This window comes from Nycticebus coucang, chromosome 17 (assembly GCF_027406575.1).
Source record: "Nycticebus coucang isolate mNycCou1 chromosome 17, mNycCou1.pri, whole genome shotgun sequence".
Taxonomy (NCBI): domain Eukaryota; kingdom Metazoa; phylum Chordata; class Mammalia; order Primates; family Lorisidae; genus Nycticebus; species Nycticebus coucang.
Genome location: NC_069796.1, coordinates 14,868,356 through 14,892,010, shown reverse-complemented (window position 1 = coordinate 14,892,010; position 23,655 = coordinate 14,868,356). Strand labels below are relative to the sequence as shown.

The window sequence follows — 23,655 nt, the reverse complement described above, 5'->3', positions numbered from 1 at the left end:
CATGTAGTCTCGGCTATGAGGGAGGCTAAGGCAGGAGCCCAGGAATTTGAGGCCAGCCTGGACAACATATCAAGACCCCATCTCTTATTTATTTCTGTATTTATTTACTTATTTTTGAGACAGAGTCTCACACTGTCACTCTGGGTAGAGTGCCACAGTGTCATAGCTCACGGCAATCTCAAACTCTTGGCTCAAAAGATCCTCTTTCCTCAGCCTCCCCAGTAGCTGGGACTGCAGGTACCTGCCACAACACCTGCCTATTTTTTTTTTTCTTTTTGGAAATGGTGTCTTACTCTTTCTCAGGCTGGTCTTGAACTCCTGAGCTCTGGTGATCCACCTGTCTTGGCCTCCCAGAGTGCTAGGATTACAGATGTGAGCTATCGCCCCTGGCCAAAACCCTATCTCTTAAAAAAATAAAAAATAAAATAAGTATTTTCTACTATAATGTAAAAACAAGGTACTAAAGGGTCTTCTTGCCTTGATATTTTTGCTTTCTCACTCTCACCAGATGAAGAGCTTTAGAATGCTAATAGCTCCTTTATCTACTACCTTTTCCCAATTCCTGTTTGCTCAGATACCTTGGTACTTTTTCTACATTACTATTAGATTTTTCTCTGGCCATATATGTCTTCAATTTTAAGACTCTTTATTTGGCACTTACATTAGAAATCCCCAATCTCTCTAATCATTTATATCTAACAATGTGCTTGCAAGGTTCACCTTGTGTCACACTTGAATCTTCTCTAGAGCTTCCCCTAGCTTGAAGACTCTTTTCTTAGTATTTCCCTCAGCTGGGATATATTGTCTGCACTATAACAGATCCACCAGTAGGTTCCTTTTTATTCTCAGAGGCTAGCAGCATCATGGCTGAGAGTAGGTTTCTTAGATCACATTCATTTCTCTCTGTGTCCTGTAGGTATTTATCATTGATTATTATTTTTTTATTATTATTATTCTACCATCTTCTGGCTTTCATTGTTGGCACTTGGATGGTTTGATGCCAATCTAATACTTTGTCTTCTGTATGGAAGCATGCAAGATTTTCTCTTTATCCTTGTAATTCAGAAAACTTACCAACCAATGTCTAAGTACTGACATATTACTGATTCTTCTAATTCTAGATGGAACTCAGTGAAACTTTTCAAGGTGATGACTGCAGTCTTTATTTAAACCAGAACATTTGTTCTTTTTTATTTATTTTATTTATTTATTTATTTACTTTTTTGAGACACAGTCTCATTATGTTGCCCTGGGGAGAGTGCTATGCGTCACAGCTCACAGAAACCTCAAACTCTTACGCTTAAGCGATTCTCTTGCCTCAGCCTCCGTCGTAGCTGGGACTACAGGCGCCCACCACAATGCCTGGCTGTTTTTTGGTTGCAGTTGTCATTGTTGTTTGGCAGGCCCGGGCTGGATTCGAACCCACCAGCTCCGGTGTATGTGGCTAGCGCCCTAACCGCTGGGCCACAGACACCAAGCCAGAACATTTGTTCTTAGTTTTGAGATATTTCTTCCACTTGATTATCACACCATTAATTTGATTCTCCTTTGCTTCTTTCTTCTTCCCATTTTTTTCTCTTTTTTTTAAATTAATTTATTTTTATTGTTAAGTCATAGCTGCGTACATTAGTGCAATCAAGGCTTCCTATTTTTTTAACTGAATTGTTTAACTTGAAAATGTTGCTTCTTAGTCACAGAAAGTTCTTATTCTGTAATAGAATTTCCTTGAGTGAAGGCTTATTTATTTATTGTGTTTGTTTCTCGTTATAGTTTTCTCCCTCTTTCTTAGCAATTACTAAGCAGTAGAAGCTAACTTAATTTTGTGAGTTTTGCTGCTTTTATTTCTGTTTTGGCTTTGGGTTGGGGAAGGCCATTTCTTTGCCTGTCTACCCATGAAGTTCAGTCAAGCTATGGAGGTAGTTTAAACAGAGGTGAATTTGGGAGTGATACTGTGGGTGCAGGGATCTTCACTGCTGTGGGCCTATGACGGACAAGCAGGCAGGCTGCCATGCTCTGGTCAAGGGTCAGAGCGGAGCTTCCTGCTCTCCTTCTCTCATCATTAAAGACTGGTGCTTCTCAAAGAAAGGTCAAACTGTCAGCTGCTTGCATGTCCAGCAGTTTCTTCTGTGCCACATGGAGACAGGTTGGCATAGCCCACCCTCTCAGGTATTTTCAGATCTACTCAAGACAATCTCTACCCCAGATCCAGTGCCATACTTCTCAGAATCTTGTCTAATTTTTCTTGTCTTAGGATACTAAGATAATTCAATGGAAATATAATAGTCTTCAAAAAACGATTCTGAGAAAACTGGGTAGCCACATGCAAAAGAATGATGTTTACTATACAACAGACAAAAGAAACTAACTCCAAGTGGATCATATAATATTAATTACTCAAGGACAAAATCATTCAATGGGATAAAATAAATATTTCATACTTATAAATGACATAATCCACCAAAATGATAAACAATGTAGCTTCAAAATATATAAAGAAAAAATTGGTAGATAACATAGAATTTGACAAATCCACAGTGGGAATGGGAAATTTTAATGCTTTATTAAAGATATGAATAAACCAATTTAAGCTTGACTGTAGGGAATATGCATTCTTTTCAAATGTATGTGGGATATTCATAAAACTGATTTTGTATTACGTCACAAAAGAAACAGGAATATTTTCTGACAGCACATAATAAGAAATTAACAAAAGAGGATAGTCAAAAATAAAAACAAACAGTGGACTTGAAAGTTAAAAAAAAAGTCTTCTAAGTAATCTTGGATTAAAGTAGAAATAAAAACAAATATTTGCAACTATTTAAAAATAAGTGCTAATGTAAGCATATGACATTAAACTTGTGAGATTAAGCTACAGGTGAAAAATTATGCAAACTCTGTCAGAAATAGAAATAGTGTGAAGAGACAGCAATTTCTGATCCCCCTCAATCTGCCCCTTCCTCATCCTTGTGGGGACAGAGTCTTTTTGAAATATATCACATGGCAATGATATTATGATGCCATAAAAGGTGGATTATACAAATAAGAGAGAGCAAAATATAAGCATCTTGTAGGTGCTCTGCTGTGAAGAATGTATGAATCCATAGGAAAGAGGTTTTACCAGCCTTGGCTTTAAGGAGACTGGAGTCATTGACCTCGGGCTAAGTGTTGGGGTTTTCTGTACCACATCTTGAAAGCTGTCAGGAAGTGGGAGGCTGAGATAGGAGAAGATTAAGGGAGATCAAAACAAGAGGGGATCATCAGTTCCCATCAGAGAAGGATTTTGTATGGATTAGAAAGCAATTCAATGAGGAGAAATATTTCCTGCCATGCCATCCTCCACATTCCAAGATGTTCATGGTCAGCTATGATTAAGACTGTGTTCTTTCTGGCTATGTTCTGTACCTGGAGATCTTTCTAGATATTGCAGGGCATGAAAGCAAGGGCATGGTTGGTGATTGATGATATGTGCACATTCATTGGATAAAGTGGTCAGACAAAACCAGGCTCAGCTGTTCCTGGGGGGAAAAACAGAATAACAAACTAACAAAAAAACAGAACAACAAACTAAACTCCAGTGAGGCTAAAAGCAACAAAATAAACCCAAAGAGGCTTGGCGCCATAGCACAGTGGTTACGGTGCCAGCCACATACACCGAGGGTGGTGGGTTCAAACCCAGCCCAGGCCAGCTAAACAACTGCAACAAAAAATTAAGCTGGGCGTTGTGGCAGGTGCCTGTAGTCCCAGCTACCTGGGAGGCTGAGGCAAGAGATTGCTTAAGCCCAAGAGTTTGAGGTTGCTGTCAGCTGTGATGCCATGGCACTCTACTGAGGGTGACAAAGTGAGATTCTGTCTCAAAATAAATAAATAAACAAATAAATAAACCCAAAGAAAATGTAAGAATAGAATTGATACAAATAAAATAGTTTAATGAAGCTCGGTGCCTGTGGCGCCTGTAGCTCAGCAACTAGGGCACCAGCCACATACACCGGAGCTGGCAGGTTCGCATCTAGCCCGGGCCTGCCAAACAACAACGATAACTGCAACCAAAAAATAGCCGGCCATCGTGGTGGGCCCCTATAGTCCCAGCTACTTGGGAGGCTGAGGCAAGAGAATCACGTAAGCCCAAGGGTTGGAGGTTGCCGTGAGCTGTGATGCCACAGCACTCTACCAGGGTGACATAGTGAGACTCTGTCTCAAAAAAAAATAATAATAATAATAATTAATGAAATACCTTTAGTAGATACTAGTACATACATTTTATATAAGTTATTCATAGACTTAATTATAGCAACATATTTCTCTTCTCAGACAAATAGACAAGTGAGTCAAATGACCAGACTGATGAGGAAGTAACATGTATTACCTCAAAATAAAGCATTTTAGATAATTATGAGCAGATTCTGTCGAATTGTGCCCCTAAGACTAGGTTGATAGACACTGAAATCCAAATATACATAGGAAATGCTTTTAAGAGTGGGAAAAGTGTGAGGCCATCTGGAATCTTACATGGAATGAGAGGAATGTGTTGTTTGAGAACTGGTTTTTAACTTTAAGTTCTCACAGATCAAACTGATTTTTTTATGTGTCGTTCTTTGATGTTGATTATCTGCATCCTGTACTTCTATTTGATGAGTTCTAGCATATTCTTTCTAATTTGTTTCTCTTTCTTCAAGGTTTTCCTGCCCACCTTCGTTATTGTAGTCTTTCCTTTTAGTCTTTTAACTTAAACCTTCCCTAATGTTTCATTCCCATTTCTTCCACAGTTTCTCCCTGTTCTTCCCAGTGGCACAGTTGTTTTTCGATATGTTGAAACTTTAAACTGTGTTTCTGATGGTTTAAGTAATGGTTTAAGTAAAAATATTTAAAAAATATTTTTAAATGCTGAATTTAGTTCAATATATGTCAGAGTTTAACATTATTTACTTTATTTATTTATTTTTCTGAGACAGAGTATCACTATGTCCCCCTCCATAGAGTGCTGTGGCATCACAGCTCACAGCAACCTCCAACTCTTGGGCTTAAGCAATTCTCTTGCCTCAGCCTCCCAAGTAGCTGGGACTACAGTCACAACACCAGGCTATTTTTTTGTTGTTCTCGTTGCAGTTGTCATTGTTGTTTAGCTGGCCCAGACCAGGTTTAAACCCGCCAGCCTTGGTGTACGCAGCTGGCCCCCTACTCACTGAACTATGGGCGCCACCTGGATTTGCTTTTTTTTTTTTCTAGGTGTGTTCTTTAAGCTATTTTTATTTTTTATTGTTTTTTATTAAATCGTAAGTTTGTACATTGATGCTTTTATGAGGTTCAATGTACTGCTTTGATATACAATGTGAAATGCTTACATTGAACTAAGTAACACATCCATCACAATTATACTCATTTTTAATAGTTTTGAAATGTACCATTGCATCATGCACATCAGGTGAGGTCCCCCTAAATACCCTCTCTCCTCCCACATCCCCCCCTCCCCTCTCCTCTCTCTCTCCTCTTCCCTTCTACTTTCTGGACTATAGTTATGTTTTGCCATTCATATGAATGTGTAGGTGATTATATATTGAATTCATAGCAGTATTGAGTACATTGGATACTTTTTCCCCCATTCTTGAGATACTTTACTAAGAAGAATATGTTCTGGCTCCATCTTGGTAAACATAAAAGATGTGAAGTCTTTTCACATCATGGAAAAGTACACCATGGAATACTATGGTATACTAAAAGACTTCACATCTTTTATGTTTACCTGGATGGAGCTAGAACATATTCTTCTTAGTAAAGTTCACCCAGCACCTCAGTTCACCCTGCACCAATTGTTAAATAGGTTGTCTTTCCCCCACTGAATATTTTTGATAGGCTTGTCGAACATCAAATGACGATAAGTGGCTGGGTTCATCTCTTGGTTCTCTATCCTGTTCCATAAATCTACCTCCCTGTTTTTTGTGCCAGTACCATGCTGTTTTGATCACTATAGATTTATAGTATAGCCTGAAGTCTGGTAATGTGATGTCTCCTGATTTGTTCTTATTTCTGCGTAATGTATTTGCTATTTGAGTTTTTTCTGATTCCATATGAAACAAAGTACTATTTTTTCAAGTTCTTTAAAGTATGACAATGGTGCTTTAATAGAGATTGCATTAAATCTGTAGATTGCTTTGGGTAGTATGGACATTTTAACAATGTTGAGTCTTCCCAGCCATGAGCATGGTATGTTTTTCCATTTGTTAACATCTTCAGCTATTTCTTTCCTCAGAGTTTCATAGTTCTCTTTATAGAGATCTTTCACATCCTTTGTTAGGTAAATTCCCAGATATTTCATCTTCTTTGGCACTACTGTAAAAGGAATAGAGTCCTGGACTATATTTTCAGCTTCACTATTTTTGGCATATAAAAAAGCAACAGATTCATAAGTATTGATTTTGTATCCTGAGACACTGCTGTATTCCTTGATCACTTCTAAGAGTTTTGAAGTTGAGTCCCTGGGATTTTCCAGGTATAGGATCATATTATCCACGAAGAGTGAGAGTTTGATCACCTCTGATCCTATTTAGATACCCTTTATTGCCTTCTCTTGCCTGACTGTGATGGCTAAGACTTCCATTACTATGTTGAATAGCAGTGAGACAGTGGGCATCCTTGCCTCATTCCTAATCTGAGTGGAAATGTTTTCAATTTTACACCATTCAACATGGTATTGGCTGTGGGTTTGCTGTAGATGGCCTCTATCACTTTAAGAAATATCCCTTCTATGCCTATTTTCTTAAGTGTTCTGATCATGAAAGGATGCTGGATATTATCAAAGGCTTTTTCTGCATCAATTGAGAGAATCATATGGCCTTTGTTTTTTCTTTTTTTTTTGCAGTTTTTGGCTGGGCCTGGGTCCTCCGGTATATGGGGTTGGTGCCCTACTCCTTTGAGACACAGGCACCACCCTGACATTAAAATTTTAAATTTAAAGTTTCTTCATAGAAAGGAGAAATGGTAGAAAAATAGAAAACCTGAATAAATCAATATATATATAGGAAAAATAGAAACGACAGCCAGGGATTTACCCAGAAAAGAGCTACTAAGCCAAGTTATTCTGTGGGCAAATTATCCTAAACCATCAAGGAACAGATACTTCATGTTATAGAAACCATGACAAAAAAAAAAAGTTTTCTACCTCATTTTATGAGACTCAAATACTACTACCACCATCACCTAGCTCTAAACAACACAAATAAGATATTAGCAAATGAAATTCAACAGTGTATTAAAAAGTAAGTTTTATAGCAGGAATGCAAAGATGATTCTGTATTAGAAAATGCATTAATGTTATTTACAACAGGAAGAGATCATGGAGAAGAAAATTATAAAAAGACATCATTTACATAATAACATCATTTACTCATTTACTTAAAGCTTAGAAAGTTAAAAAGAAATCAGATTTATATTGTGAATATTTTAAAATTCTGTAGGGCAAAAGTTACCATAAACAAGTAAAAGTCAAGTAGTTGATATTTTAGAAAAGATCTGAAACATGGGATTAATATCTCAAATAATTAGAGGGTTTTTTTGTTGTTGTTCATTTGTTTTTTGAGACAGTCTCACTATGTTGCCCTCAGTAGATTGCCGTGGCATCACATCTGACAGCAACCTCAAACTCTTGGGCTTAAGCGAGTAGCTGGGACTACAGGCACTCAGCTATTTTTTGGTTGCAGTTGTCATTGTTGTTTGGCAGGCCCGGGGGGTTGGAACCCGCCAGCTCTGGTGTATGTGGCTGATGCCCTAGCTGCTGAGCTACAGGCGCCGAGCCATGCTTAGATTTCTTAAAATAAGGTAAAGACAAGGGTCCTATGGAAAAATAGATCTGATTAGCAAATCACAGAAGTATTGTCAAATGACTAAAAGCAAATGAAAGATCTCACCTTCACCAATAATCAGCAGCAGAAATATGAACATTCTTATTTCTTCACTGCTCAGACTGACAGAAAGGAGGGGACGGGGGTCAAGGTGGGAAGCATATGGAATAAGAGATAAACTGTTATCCTTTTCATAGGTATCCAAGTCAATTCCACTTTTTTAGGGCAGTTTGGCTACTCTTTTACTTATTTATCTATTTAATTTTTTTTGTCTTGCCATTAAAGAAACTGAATGGCTACTCTTTTAATATATTAAATATGCAAACCTTTTAAGTCACCAGCCTCATTTATGAAAACCCTCCCATTTTTGTTTGGAGTTGCTATAAAAGAATACCACAGAGTGTGTAATTTATGAAGAAAAACTTGTTTCTCACAGTTCTGGAGGCTGGAAGTCCGATGTGAAAAGGTCAGCGTCTGGGGAGGCCTTCACGCTGTGTCATCTCATAACAAAAAAGTAAGAAGGCAAGAGAACAAACAAGAGGAGGCTTTATCTTTTTTAATAACAAACCCACTCTATTGCCAATGAGTATACTCTAAAGATAACAAGATTAATCTGTTCCTGCCTCTTAAAGGTCCCGCGTCTCAACGTCCTTCCATTGGGAATTAAGTTTCCAACCCATGAACTTCAGGGAACACATTCAAACCATGGCTTTGGAAACAGAAACATTATGATAGCGTGAGTTCTCAGAGGTGTAGTTCAGTGAGGTCATAGCTTGAAAAGCTGGACATTTAATTCACTTTCCGCTATCCATTCCATCTCTTCACTATTAAAGGCTGCAGAGACGTTTGAAGAACCAACCTCAGTGCTAACGGTGGGCCTGAATGGTCTAAAGAAAACCCCAGCCATTTTGCTATTGATTGGCTCTCAGAAACGTGACCCTAATTTAGCCAATGAAATGTGAGGAATCTTTAGGGAAGTTTTCTGAAAAATTTATTTCTCATTCTTAGGAGGGAACTATGGGAAGCAAATCTTTTTCTCTGATTTGCTCTGCAAATTAGGAAGCACATAGCTTTGGTCACTGCTCTTGTTAGTTTATGTCCAAAGGCAAGCCAGCCTTTAGGTGAGATGGATGCAGAAAGATGCGAAGGGTCTGGGTCTGGGCTGGCATTGCTGAGCTGATGAATCAACCAACCTAAAGCCTGCTTTGTCTCTGGAATTCCAGTTGTGTAAGATGAAAATTTCTTTATTGTTAAAGTACTTTGAGTCAGAGTTTCTATTACTTTCAGGTAGATGCATTATGGCTGGAGCAATGCTAGTAATAGAGACAAAGAAAAAATAGCTAAACCACCTAAATGCTTATAAGCAGGGGAATGATTAAATAAGTTATAGCACAGGAATATTATGCAACCAGTAAAATAAAGGAAGTGGATTTGTATACATGGATTTGCGAAATTTAAGACATTGATAGGTGAATAACAGAAATCTCAAAACAATGCATATGGAATGTATATATATATATATACACACACACACTATATTTATACATATGCAAACATTTGTTTTAAAATGCATAAAAATAAACTGGGAAGATACATAGCTCTAGGGAAGAAAGTGGGAATGTAGGGCTGAAAGAGAAAGTCTAGTTTTATGTTTTATTTTTCCTAATTATGTATTTTTACAATGTAAAGCTGTGTGTTAATCTTGTGTTTAAGAAGAACATATGCACAGTTCGTTATACTACATTAAGCTGTATGATTGATCCTGCGATTTTATTTCTTTCATAGCTTTCACATAAGTCCTCATAGGTCTCTAGGAAGGGACATTGACTTTTTGCCCTTCCTTTTAATAGGCAGTGACAGAGAACAACTCAACAACATAGTTGACTGTCATTAACGATTGCCTTCAGGAAAGGTTCTATGACTTTCTATAAACACGCATACCTGTCCAGAGATTTGTCTTTTCGTTGGCTTTGGTCTTAACGTTTAGCACTGTAGGCTGAGGAAGAGGTGGCTTCCAGTCTTGGAACTCTTTTGCTAGTCAATAGTGTGAATAAAACCAGAAAGTGCCATAAACTGAAGTTATCCTGAAAAAATGCTGTCAGAGCAAGTTGAAAGTCTCTAGCTGATTCCAGAATGAATTCCATAAATGAATTCCAGCTTCCTATGATTCAAGGAACCTTTACTAATCTCATAGCTAATTAAATAAGAATGAAATAGGAATGAGCCCTCAGTGCATCCCTTGATGGAGTTGCTTTGCTGGTTTTTGATAATCTATTTACATGTTCGTTGCCTCTGCTAAGCTATTTTCTCCCTGAAAGCAGGGCTCCTTTACTCATTAATTTATCCATTCATTCATTCAACATACATTTATCGCATGTTGTGATGGTTAATTAATGTCATGTGTTAACTTGGTGAGACTATGACACATAGTTATTTAATCTAAAACTAATCTGCTTGATGCTGTGCAGGTATTTTGTAGATGTGATTAACATCTGTAATTGGTTGACCTTATCAAGGGGATTATTACCAGTAATAGGGGTGAGCCTCATCTAATCAGTTGAAAGGTCTTAGGAGCAAAACTGAGATTTAGTTGAGGAAGAAGAAATTCTGCTTGTGACTCTTGTCTGAGAGTTTCCAGTCTGCTGACATATCCTATGGATTTCAAACTTGGCTGAATTGCATAAGCCACTCCTTTGTCATAAATCTCTCTCTGTATCTCCTCCTGGTTTTGTTCTGTTTTCTGGTAAAACCCTAACTATTGCACGTGTCCACTATATAATGGCCACTAAATATTCAATGGTAAACAAAACAAAGAGGGTTTTGTGATACAGGCTAAGAAAAATAAAAAGGTTTTATTGAGAGGAAATTATAGAAAGACCTAATTTTGATTGGGTGGTCAGGGATGGCATCTCTAGGGGGGTGACATTGGCTAAGATGTGAGAAGGTACCAACTTTAAGGAATATAAGGAAAAAAGTTTAAAAAAAAAAAAAGGAAGAATGTAAGAAGAGGGGCCCCTGCGGAAGGAATAATACATATAAAGGCCCTGGGGGAAATGAGTGGGTGACATGTTCCTGAAATTTCCAGAAGATCGAAATTAACGTCCCTGACTCATACACCCAGGTATCTATTTGACATATCCTCGTTTATTTGTATAATTTGCTTTTTGTCTTCTTCCCCTCCACTAAAATGAAAGTTCCATAAAGGCAGGGATTTCATCTGTTTTGTTTCCCTTCTGTATCCTTAGAGTTTGAAAAGTGCCTGTTACGTGGCAGGTGTTTATTAAGTGAAGGAATGAATTCCTGAATGAGTGAACAGTTAGGGCAGTTAGGAACAACCACAGGAGTCTGGGCATAAGATGATCGTAGCGAGTCCGATGGTGTAAATATGTTGAGTTTCTGGGACCCAGCGTACGAACCTTATGACTAATTGATGAATGAATGAATACAATTATAATGCCGTCAGTCTGTTTAGACAGAGACCATAATGGGTTTTTCTTTTGTAAGGTTTAATGATATCTTTAGCATCTTCTAACAAAAATTAGTTTTTACTTTCATGACATAAAGTCAATATCTTATCAGCAGGTTGAAGAACTGTGTCAAATGACTTACGGGTCGTTACCTATAGTGAAATCTAGAGGACAGGAAAATTCCACATAGTACCAATAAGACACATTCTTGGTACAATAACCATAAAATGAGCCTGCGCGTATTGCAAGAAATGGGGCTTCCTTTTCTTAGTTTCTCCTGTTTTAAGTTAGATACTTTCATATCAGACTTTAACCTTTCATCTTACTGAAATGTTTTAGTTTACAAAACACCCAAGCTGCTTTTTCACTCTGAAACAATGTTTCTCAAACAATCCACCATGGATTATGATTACCTTGGGGTGAAGGCCTTACAATGGAGATAGTTAAAAAGTGCATGTGCTCGCTTCGGCAGCACATATACTAAAATTGGAACGATACAGAGAAGATTAGCATGGCCCCTGCGCAAGGATGACACGCAAATTCGTGAAGCGTTCCATATTTTAAAAAAAAAAATAAAAAAAAATAAAAAGTGCATATCCGTAGTCCCTAGCCCAAATTTAGTAAATCAGCAGCTTTGGAGATAGAAGCCAAATCATTATTTTAAAAAAGTATACCATGTACTGTAAGTTGAGAACCATAGCTACGTATATGAAAACATACATGGTTTTAGAAGAAAAATCCAAAAGAAAAGTTTAATTTTATTTTCTTTTTCAATATAAATTTATGATGCTTAAAATAAGCAGTTCTCCAAGCATGGACAAGGAAACCCTTCCCCAAGTCCTTTTCATGAAGTCTACAAGTTCAAAACTGCTTTTGTGATAATACTAAGAAATTACTAACTTTTATATTCATTCTCTCATGAATGTGCAGTGGAATTTTCCACAGGCTAACTGATGATTGATATCCTCCCATCCAAGTACTAACCAGGCCTGAGCCTGCTTAGCTTCTGAGATCAGACGAGATGGAGCGCATTCAGGGTGATATGGCCGTAGACTGAAGAGTGATAGCCTAACCAAATGCAGAAGCAGATGGAAGGATCCAGCTTTCTGCTAGTAAGCAAAACATCAAAGACGTTCTCCAAAATGTAAAACAACGTTACTCTTCTCATTACTTTTTGTCGTTGTTTAGAAAATAGTTATTTTTCATTAAAAGATTTAACATATGGGGCGGTGCCTGTGGCTCAGTGGGTAAGGTGCCAGCCCCATATACTGAGGGTGGTGGGTTCAAACCCAGCCCCAGCCAAACTGCAACAAAAAAATAGCTGGGCGTTGTGACCGACGCCTGTAGTCCCAGCTACCCGGGAGACTGAGACAAGAGAATCACCTAAGCCCAAGGATTTGGAGGTTGTGAGCTGTGACGCCATGGCACTCTACCGAGGGTTAATAAGTGATACTCTGTCTCAAAAAAAAAAAAAAAAGATTTAACATACAGCTCATTGCCTGTAGCTCAGCAGCTAGGGCGCCAGTGCATACGCTGGAGCTGGTGGGTTCGAATCCAGCCCAGGCCTGCCAAACAACAATGACAACTATAACAAAAACTAGCCAGGCATTGTGGCAGGCGCCTGTAGTCCCAGCTACTTGGGAGGCTGAGGCAAGAGAATTGCTTAAGCCCAAGAGTTAGAGGTTGTTGTAAGCTATGACCCCAGGGCGACAACTAGAGACTGTCTCAAAAAAAAAAAAAAAATTTAACATGCAATGGATCTATTATTATTTTAAAATAAATTAATAAGTAGATATTTTAAAAATTGTGTGGTTTTAATTTCTATTGCAGTGAATAGGAAGAGATCTAAACAAAACCTCTTTGAGGTGTTAAATAATGTTTAACATTATTTAACATAAATGTTTTTCATAAATATTTATGTTAAACATTATTTAACATAAATAATGTTTAACATTATTTAACATAAATGTTTTTCTTTTTTTTTTTAGTGACAGAGTCTCATTTTGTTGCCCTTGGAAGAGTACCGTGGCATCACTCTCGGGTCTCCAATCAATCACCTGTATGTTCTGAATCCTTGTGATTTATGACTGAACAACTGGTTGACCAGGTGAGCTAATATGCTGTTGGGATTTAGGGGAAGCCCTGTGTCTATTCAAGAGTAAGCAGTGATGTTTTCCATGGAGACTAAGTAAAAAAGTAGAAAAACAAGCTCTTAGAATTCCATTCAAGTAGCCAAGTGTAAACAACACTGACAGAGGAACAGATAGGGTATTCCCATGTGTTAAAGATGATTTAGGCACCATAATAAGACACAGCGCAGACAGCATGTCCTTGGAGCAAGCATTCCTGGTGCTCAGGTGTCTTTTTTCTTTCACACACATTTATTCTTTCTTTATTCAACAACTATTTATTAAATCTCTTACCTCCAAATACCTTGTTGAGCATGGAGATATAGGAGTAAAAGATCTGCTGTTTGGGGTGGCGCCTGTGGCTCAAGAAGTAGGGTGCTGGTCCCATATGCCGGAGGTAGTGGGTTCAAACCCAGCCACGGCCAAAAACCACAAAAAAAAAAAAAAAAAGATCTGATGTTTGAGGTATTCACAGTCTTTGGAGCAAAAAATCTATTTAAAATCTCTTTAAGCTAAGAAAATGCCATAAAGGCTATGTTAACCAGTTTGATGAAAATATTTCAAATTGTATATAAAACCACCACATTGTACCCCATGATTGCATTAATGTACACAGCTATGATTTAAAAAAAAAATAAAATAAAATCTCTTTAAGTTACTTTGGCTAAAATAGCTCTCTATTTTCACATCTTTTGCTCCCTTTCTGCAGCTTGATATTTCTTCATTCACACCTGTCACCACATGATGTAGTATGTATTTATGTATCTATTTTGAGACTACACATTCCAGCGGGAAAGGGACTTAGCCTTGTTAACCAGTTTTTTTCCTGGCACATGATTGACATTCTGTAGCAATTTATTGGGTGGATGAAAGAAAAAAAAGGAGGGATAAATACATTTATGGGAGAAGAAAAAAAGACAAAGAAAGGAGAAAGAAAATGCATGGGAAAACAAAGCAGTATCTCTATCGAGTAATGAAGGATTAGATGAAGTGAGGTGAAGTATGGGAGAGCTGGAAAGAGCTTCGTAAGTCTAAGGAAGTGCAAGGACAAAGAGATAAAATGAGGACTAAGGTGCCACTGCAAGGTGTTCAATGCAGAGTTGAAACGTGATCAGCAGGTCGGGAGGACGGGTCTAGGAATCTGGGGAGAAAGGGGCGTAAATCCTTCCAGCTGCGTGCACTCTTCCACTCTACCACCTAAGCAGTGTGGACTTCTCTGTGAGCTGGTCTGACAGATGCCTGTTAGTGTGGGAGCCTATTAGTCATCATCTATTGATGATGGCGATGCAATGACTGTGCTCATGGTTAATGTACACGGAGTTCTTACTGAGTGTAGAATACTTAACATGTATTATCTCATCTTCAAACAGTCTCCTGGGGTAGAGAATATTACTAATTCCTGTTTTAAAGATGAAGGCATTTAGAGAGGTTATGGTTAGAGAGGTTATAGGATGTGATGGCTATTCTCTTAAAAAGCCATCATGTGCTCTTTACCTCCCACCCACGTGTGGTCTACTCCCATAATGAAATCATGGAGCTGGTCTGCATGTCCTATAAAATATAGTGGAAGTGATGGTATGACTCCAGAGGCTAGATCACACACCATATCGCTACTTCAACCTTGATCTTTCTTTTTTTTTTTTTTTTTTCAACCTTGATCTTTCGAACCGCTCCCTCTGGGTGAAGCCAGCCACCATGGTGTGAAGACACTCAAGCGGCTTTGGAGAGAGGTCTATGTGGAGAGGATCTGAAACCTCTCATGAAGAGCTGGCGCCAGGTGAGTGAGCCACTTTGAAAGTAGATTCTTCAGCCCAGTCAACCATTTAGATGAGTTAGCCTCAGCCAACATGTGACCACAACTTCATGACAGACCTTAAGCCAAACTGCTCAGCCAGCTCTCATCTAAGTTCTCAACCCACAGAAATTATGACAGATCATAAATGTTTATGGTTGTTAAGCTATTAAGTTTTGGGTAATTTGTTTTGTGGGAATAAGTAATTACAATTAGGATTAAAACTCAGATTTGTCTGATGTAAGAACCACATATCTTAATCTTTTTATTCTCACTACCTGTAAAATATAGTTTGTCTTGGGGCGGCGCCTGTGGCTCAGTGAGTAGGGCGCCGGCCCCATATGCTGAGGGTGGCGGGTTCAAACCCAGCCCCGGCCAAACTGCAACCAAAAAATAGCCGGGCGTTGTGGCGGGCGCCTGTAGTCCCAGCTGCTCGGGAGGCTGAGGCAAGAGAATCGCGTAAGCCCAAGAGTTAGAGGTTGCTGTGAACCGTGTGACGCCACGGCACTCTACCGAGGGCGGTACAGTGAGACTCAGTCTCTACAAAAAAATATATATATATAGTTTGTCTTTTTTTGGGTGTGACCCAAACTGTGGTCCTTGGAGGGAGGTATCAAATCCAGGAGAGCTTTCAAGTCATAGGATATAACATAAGCTTCTAAAATTACTCGGTATGCTCAGATAGGACACAACTCAAAATAAAAGATTGTTCTCCTATTTTACCTTTAGATTAATTATTAAAAGGTTTAAAAGAACAATCATGAGAGTATTATTGTTTGCTGAAGTAGATGAAATCTTTAAATGTCAGTTATATAATTTTATCATACTTTTAAAATTTGCCATATTTAAGATTACATGTTATACAAATAATGCACTAGTTTAAAAATATTTTTCCCACTCTAACATCAACAAACCATTTTATTCATGCTTTCTATAAACATCTTTTATATCTGTGCTATACTTACCTATGGATCCATACCACTGGCATCTCCTGTGAGCTTGTTAAAAATGCAGAATCTGGGCTCGGCACCTGTAGCTCAAGCGGCTAGGGTGCCAGCCACATACACCTGAGCTGGTGGGTTTGAATCCAGCGGGGGCCCGCCAAACTTAAGACAACTACAACCAAAAAATAGCCACGCGTTATGGCGGGTACCTGTAGTCCCAGCTACTTGGGAGGCTGAGGCAAGAGAATCGCTTAAGCCCAAGAGTTTGAGGTTGCTGTGAGCTGTGAGGCCACAGCACTCTACTGAGGGGGACAGCTTGAGACTCTGTCTCCAAAAAAAAAAAAAAAACCAAAATAATGCAGAATCTGAAGCTTTACTCCAGATCTAGCAAATCAAAATATACATTTTATCAAGACCTCCAGGTGGTTTGGTATGCATGTTAAAGTCGGAGATGAAGTGGTCTGTGTAAGTGACTTGTAATAATCACTAACATCAACTGTTTTCCAGAATAACATTCTTCAATTTCGTATAAGCTGCTTACAATATAGCATGCTTTGAACTTGCGGCAGATGCTACACATTGATCTCCCACAAGTCATTAATGCCCATCTTCACTATAGAGATCTGATTTTGTTTGAGCCCAGTTAGAAATACTCAGCTTCCCAGACTCCTTTGCAGCTGTGATTGACACAAAACACAGTTTAACTTCTGACCAATGGGAAGCAAGCAGTAGTTGCTGGGTGGAGCTCCAAGGAAAATTCTTCACAAAATGTGTAGTCAGCTTGCACGTACCTTTTTGACTTTTGCCTTTTTATCCTCATCCTTCCTTTATTTCGGCCTAGAGTGCTGACATGAAGCTGGAAGGTAGAACTGTCGTCCTGTGATCACAAGGATTAAAACCACACAGTGAGGATGGTGGAAGGGAAAGTAAAAAAGACCGTGTGTCCCTGATGAGATTGTGGTACCACCATCCTAGACTTGGACTGTTTCTATCCAGACTTCTTGTTTGATGAGAATAACTCAATCTTCTTGGATTAAGCCAGTATAGTCAAGCTTCTATGACATGCAACTGAGCAGAATCCTAAAGCGAGCTACCAGTACACACCCACGTAGCAGCAGACACGTATTTTTCACCCTTTCTGTAGGTGTGTATTCCCCTGATCCCCAAAAAGTAACTGCTTACTGTATTGATTCTAAAAGTAATTTTGAAAAGGCTTGTGTACAAGAATGTGTAATCAAGTTGTGTGGTCATGTACCCCGGAATAATGAATCTATTTTCCCTTTGTTTCCACTGGGTCCATCAGGTGACCTCTGTAAGCAGCCCAAGTTAGTATTGATAGAGTGCTTGCCTAAATAGCACTTTGATTTACAAAATGAAATGACTGAGATAGGTCCTTAACATAGAAAGACTCAGAAAAATCTGGAATGTCAGACAATCTTTCTGACAATCCTTAACTTCTAATAAGGCATTTATAGATGTTAGGATAAAGCTGTGTATCTGGCATTTTGCATCTAGATCCAGAGTCAACAGTACCGTGGCCTGAGATGACTTCTCTCCTTCTAGGTAGGGTGAGCTCTCTGGGGTCAGGAATTAAAGGGAGAGCAGGGGGTGGAAAAGACACTGGGAGTTTGGGATAAAAATCCTGACGCAAAGGCAGTAGCAGTAGGCTCGAACTTTTCTAGAAAAACAGTAGAATTCACTTTAGGAAAGTGAAGGACAGCCCTATTGAGTGTGCTTTAGGAAGCGGTGGAGAAAGCGCTGTGTCAACCTCATGACATGAAGTGAACTGGACCAAAAACCACTTGAAGAATGAAAGTTTCCTCCCAGAAACGTGGGGCTTTGGACTTCCAGAATCATACAAGATGAGGCTGTAATTATTTACTTGGGTGTTAATAGACAGGTTGCCCCAGAACATTTCGGGTTGAAAGCACTGGGGCTACACTGTAGTATCACCTGGCAGGGGTGCCCAGCGTGTGGTAGACACGCACCACAGGCCTGTGAGTCTGCTCATTTAGCTTATATCTGGGTGAGTGTCAGTGTCACACAAAAGCTTATCTGGAGTAAAAGTGAAAATAAACACTCCTGTCAAACTAAATTGTTCTGTGTAAAACTCCAGAATTTGAATTAAAGATTCAGAATGAACAAACACGTAGGACCACCTGTCTAGTGCCAAGCACTGTGCTAAGTACTTTCACCCGCTCCTTCCTTCAGCCATCCTCTCCGTAGAGCTTTACTTTGCTCATTTGGTCAAAACTGAAGCCCCAGGCTGCCCTGATCAGGGGATTCCGCACACGCGGAGGAGCCCACAGCGAGCTCAGAGCCGGTGTTTCTTTGTCTCACAGGTTGCTGGGTAAGAACAGTTTTTTTCTTACCACAGTAGTGCACGCTCCCACTGAAGTAGTACTGAAGTAGTGAAGCATATTTACACTAAAAACCACGCCCGCCTTTAGGTGCCTTTCTACTCAAAGGCCTATAGCATATCTGTCTCATCCTGACTTCACATTGTATTTTTGGAGGGTGGGGGGAGAGACTAATCCCCAATGATACTTACATGTACGTCCATTACAATTTTCACTTTTTAAAGCATACCAGACCAATGCTTCTCAAATTTGAGAACTATGTCGATCTTTTAAAGGAAAATATTTTCCTGGAAGTCTCAAAACTATGTCTGCTTACTTCAGTAGGGGAAATGCTGCTGTATAAAACAGAAGTCTTACTCTACAAGCAGTTTTTCAAATGTGAATTATCACTGCAAATAATCTTTTGATAACAGGTAAGATGATTTTTATACTATCCTTTTTTTTTTTTTTGGAGACAGTCTCTCTGTTGCCCTGGGTAGAGCCCGTGGCATCATAGCTCACAGCAACCTCAATTTCCTGGGCTCAAGCAGTCCTCTTGCCTCAGCCTCCTCAGTAGCTGGGACTACTAGCCCAGCTAGTTTATTTATTTTTTAGTAGAGACAGGGTCTTGCTGTTGCTCAGAACTGGTCTCCAACTCCTGAGCTCAAGCAATCAGCGTGCCTTGGACTCCCAGAGAGCTGGGTTTACAGATGTGAGCCACTGCACCCCGCCTTTCTACTCTGTTTAAAATGAAACTCAACAGTTAAAATTCTACACAACACTCCCCAGGCCCCTGAGAATGCAGCCTGCTCCACCCGGTTGGAGGAAACCTATACCAGCCAAAAATTTCTTTCTGTACAAAACCATTCCCAACCGCAGGTGTGGCGCTGGAGGCCCTGATAGTGTGTAAGGCACCACACCCATTTCTTTCTGTGTGGATTTAAAGAGGGAAAAAAAAACCCCACAGCATAATGCTTTCCATTTTCTTATGTAAAATAGTTAATCTGCATTCTGTTTGTCTGGGTTGCTGTGTGTGAATGGCTGATGTCATAAGCACAAACAGGTCTTCAACTTTGTTTTCTCCACGCTTTAAGCCCTACTTGATTCTCCAGTGTCAAATACTCTGTGTCGAACTCTGGGGTGGGCTGATGGCCATTCTCCCAACTGGGGACACCCGTTTCATCCAGTTACTGGCAGCTGCTAGAGTTCCAACGTCTTGGAAGAGCTTATTCCTCTGAGGGTGACGGCTGCCCAGAAATTCAAGGCATACTTTTGTGTTATTTGGTTGTTTGCCATATGGTGTCTCAACAGTTCTGGGATCATTTTCTCTAAGAATTCCATAGGATCACGTTACAGAGCCCGGAGTCTAGCTAAGTGAGGCACACAGGAAACCCACTGCTACTGGAAAACTTTCTTTCTTTCTTTTTTTCTTTTTTTTTTTTTGAGACAGAGTCTTACAATGTCATCCTCAGTAGAGTGTGACACAGCAACCTCAAACTCTTGGGCTTAAGTGATTCTCCTGCCTCTGCCTCCCAAGTAGCTGGGACTACAAGCACCCGCCACAATGCCCAGCTATTTTTGTTGTTATTGTTGCAGTTGTCACTGTTGTTTATTAGGCCCGGGTTGGGTTCCGACCCACCACCCTCCATGCGTGTGGCCGGCGCCGTAACCACTGTGCTATGGACGCCAAGCCCATGGATAACTTTCTTAAGCACCATATGGAAATGGTGCAAACCATGGGAAGGCTTGGATTAACTCATTAGGGGGCAAAGCAAGGAGAGAATTGTCTGGGATTCCCAGCAAACCTCGGCGATCAAAGGACCCGTAGTAGGACTGTTCTAGACTGTTGGACAGAAATTTTAGGGTAAATTATGAATAGTTCTATTTGGTTCCTATAAAAACTATTGCCTCAAAAATACTGATCATGTATGGTGCCCCATGATCACATTAATGTACACAGCTATGATTTAATAAAAAAAAATACTGATCATTAAAAGTCTCATAAAAAATGTATTATTATTTTTGTGACCGGAAGGAACAGTGTCAGATTTTTGATGTTGTCTTTCAGTGATAGGATAAAAAATGATTTTTCTTCCTGCTTCTCTGAATATTTCTGTACTTTCCAAATGAACTACAATGACGTAAGTATAGGTATTCGGTTCAGACTACCTGGATACACTATCTAATTCCTATGTGGCCTTGAGCAAATTACTAATCTCACTCTACTGTGGTTTCCTTCTACAGAATGAGGATAATATTTATAGTACCTTCATAAGGCTTTTGTGAAGATTAAATGAGGCAATACATGTAAGGGCTTAAACAGTGCCTGGCACGACGTAACTACACCCAAATTTCAGCTATTGCTATGACTACTGTACTTCATTGATTCTAAGACTCACTTCTCTTTCTCTCTCTCATTTATAATTGCTGTCTAGTGGAATGGATCTTACAATGAATTGTGTGGCATGGCCTAAAGGATAGCCCTTTTTTCTATCTCGATGATACGTGAAACAGAGATATATCTTAAGGCAATGGTATTATTTTGTATGGGGAGAGTAGATACTCCCCACTCTCGTATTTCCTTTTATGTGACAGAATGGTATTTAGCCCTAATGCTTCTGGCCTGTTTTCACCCTTCCTTTGCTCTCCAAGAGACAAGCTGCTACAGGAAACCCCACTCACACTAGGCCCTGCCCTGTAGGGAGTGGTGCATACTGTAGTGGATTAAATCTAGGGGACTGGTGGGCTTTGGAGCATTTGCAGCAAACCTGCAGAAATAGGTGAAGAATAGAATTAACTTGAGTAGCAAACGGCCACCTCTGATGGGATCTTTAGGTGGGATCAAGCCATGCAGGTTTTTGACGGTGGCAGTTTGAGGCAGTTGGTCTAAACAGCCATGCAGTTAGCTTTCCCTGTTGCTGCCTAGGCTAGAGGCTCTACTCCTTGGGCCATGTGGGATTTTGAACTTGCTGGTCACGGGTGTTTATCTACCAGCCAGTGATTATCTTTATGGAGGCCGACTCTGCAAATGCGTAGAGTCCACAGTTGCCTTTAGAAGATAGGCACGAGGGTGCTGGCAGAGAAGCAGACACTGGCCTTGCTGTCATCATCAAAGGTACTGTCCCCCAATGGTGTGTTTACTGGGTAGACTGCCAGCTGTCCTTGGATGACACAGGGATACCTGCTCTGGCCTCCTGGGCTTCTCAGCAGATACCAGTGGACCTCAGAGAGCTTAATGGCTAAAAGAGCTAAGGTAGTAATACAACTGTAGGAGAAAAAAAGTCTTTGGACATACTTTTAAAGCAGTACATTTTAACTGCTTTTACAGTGCAATGCAGCTAAAGGGTGTGTGTGTGTGTGTGTGTGTGTGTGTGTACATGCTGCAGAGGGTTTCAGCTAGGAGTGCCAGATCTTGGTAGGGAGCACCGGATGAGCTGCCCCAATTTCATTCTGCATCTAGGACCAAGGAATAAGGCGCTAACATTGTAAACACAGAGGTTGTAAATAGATTCTAGAATCACTCTCCTCTGTGGGATCTCGATATGGCTCAGATTAGAATGCAGAGAATTTAAAACTAGTCACCTGGCAACAAGAGCTTGTAGAAACAGCTTCATAGGGTCTTATGAGTTCTGTGTAGCTGACTGGTGCCACATTCTGTTATACATTGGGGTGCTAGTGAGGAAGATGTGTGCTCCAATGGAAAACTATGTAACTATGTCACATTTACCCTAGCACACACAGCCTCTCATGTTCATCTGATTCTGAATCTGTGGGAGCTTATTTTACAACTCTGTTAACTTGAAAATAACTGATAGCAATCCAAATAATTCTTGTGTAGCTGAGTGGGGCGGCTTACTTCTATAATCCTAGCACTCTGGGAAGCCAAGATGGATAGATTGCTTAAGCTCAGGACCAACTTGAGCAAGAGGAAGACCCCATCTTTACTAAAAACAGAAAAACTAGCTGGGTGTTGTGGTGGGCACCTGTGGTCCCAGATGCTCAGGAGGCTGAGGCAAGAGGATCGTCTTGACCCCAGGAGATTGAGGTTGTTGTGAGCTATGATGCCATGACACTCTACTCAGGGCAACAGAGTGAGACTCTTGTCTCAATAACAATAATAATAACAACAATAATAATTTTTTTTTTTTTTTGATACAGAGTCTCACTATGTCGCCCTTGGTAGACATAGCATCACAGCTCACAGCAATCTTAAACTCTTGGGCTCAAGTGATTCTCTCGCCTCAGCCTCCCAAGTAGTTGGGACTACAGATGCCCTCCGCAATGCCTGGCTATTTTGTTGTTGCTGTTGTCATCATTGTTTTAGCTGGCCTGGGCTGGGTTCAAACCCGCCACCCTCTGTTTATGTGGCTGGTGCTGTAACCACTGTGCTATAAGCACTGAGTCAAAACTTCTTGTCTATAGACATAGAAATGAATTTTTTCTGGTAGAGGGACGACACTCACTGGCTCCTCCTCCCACCTCCTCCCCCAGGCAGAAGCAGTTTGCGGCCATGTCCACATTCATTTCAATGTTTTTTACTCTATGAAAGTTTGTGCTGCTTTGACTTCTCCTTTGAACCAATTGCTTGGTTTCTCCGCTTAGTTAATGAGTTAAATAAAATCTTTAACACATGTCTATTCTATATTTAGAGATAAACAGAGCGAATCATGAAAGTCATGATTTTGCTTCTTTTGAAAATATCTTTTGGGCAGCACCTATGACTCAAAGGAGTGGGGCGCTGGCCCCATATGCCAGAGGTGGCAGGTTCAAACCCAGCCACGGCCAAAAACAAAACCAGGAAAAAAAAAAAAAGAAAGAAAATATCTCTTAATACCACAAACATAAGATTCCAAGAGTAAGTAAAAATTTAGAAAGTTTTGAATACTGGATAGGAAAGAAAGTCACGTCAAATAAGAATAGTGATGCCCCCAGGTCAACCCTCTAGAGTGGTGTTTTACAACCTTTTTTATCTCATGGCACACTTGAACCTATAGTTAAACTTCCATGGCATACTTAAATTATGTTGATTCAGAAAAAAGAGGAATATACTTACTGTGCTTTAAACATCTTTCAAAAATAATTTAATTAATGATCTTTAAAAGTTTTCATGGTATAGCTAAGATCCTTTCCTAGCACACCAGTGTGCCACGGC

General features: G+C 39.7%; 1 long non-coding RNA gene and 1 other non-coding gene across 2 annotated transcripts in view; both read left to right on the top strand.

The window, feature by feature from the left end:
- The window catches only part of LOC128569194 (uncharacterized), a 29,065-nt gene extending 5,659 nt beyond the window's left edge, over positions 1-23,406 (top strand). The window contains exons 3-6 of the long non-coding RNA XR_008375282.1: positions 13,319-13,406; positions 17,680-17,727; positions 18,846-18,937; positions 22,662-23,406. This is a non-coding gene — a long non-coding RNA (uncharacterized LOC128569194). The remainder of the gene's footprint in view (positions 1-13,318; positions 13,407-17,679; positions 17,728-18,845; positions 18,938-22,661) is intronic.
- LOC128569472 (U6 spliceosomal RNA) lies at positions 11,756-11,862 on the top strand. Its single transcript, XR_008375407.1, has one exon. It is a non-coding gene; the product is annotated as a U6 spliceosomal RNA (small nuclear RNA).
- Positions 23,407-23,655: the final 249 nt, after the last annotated feature.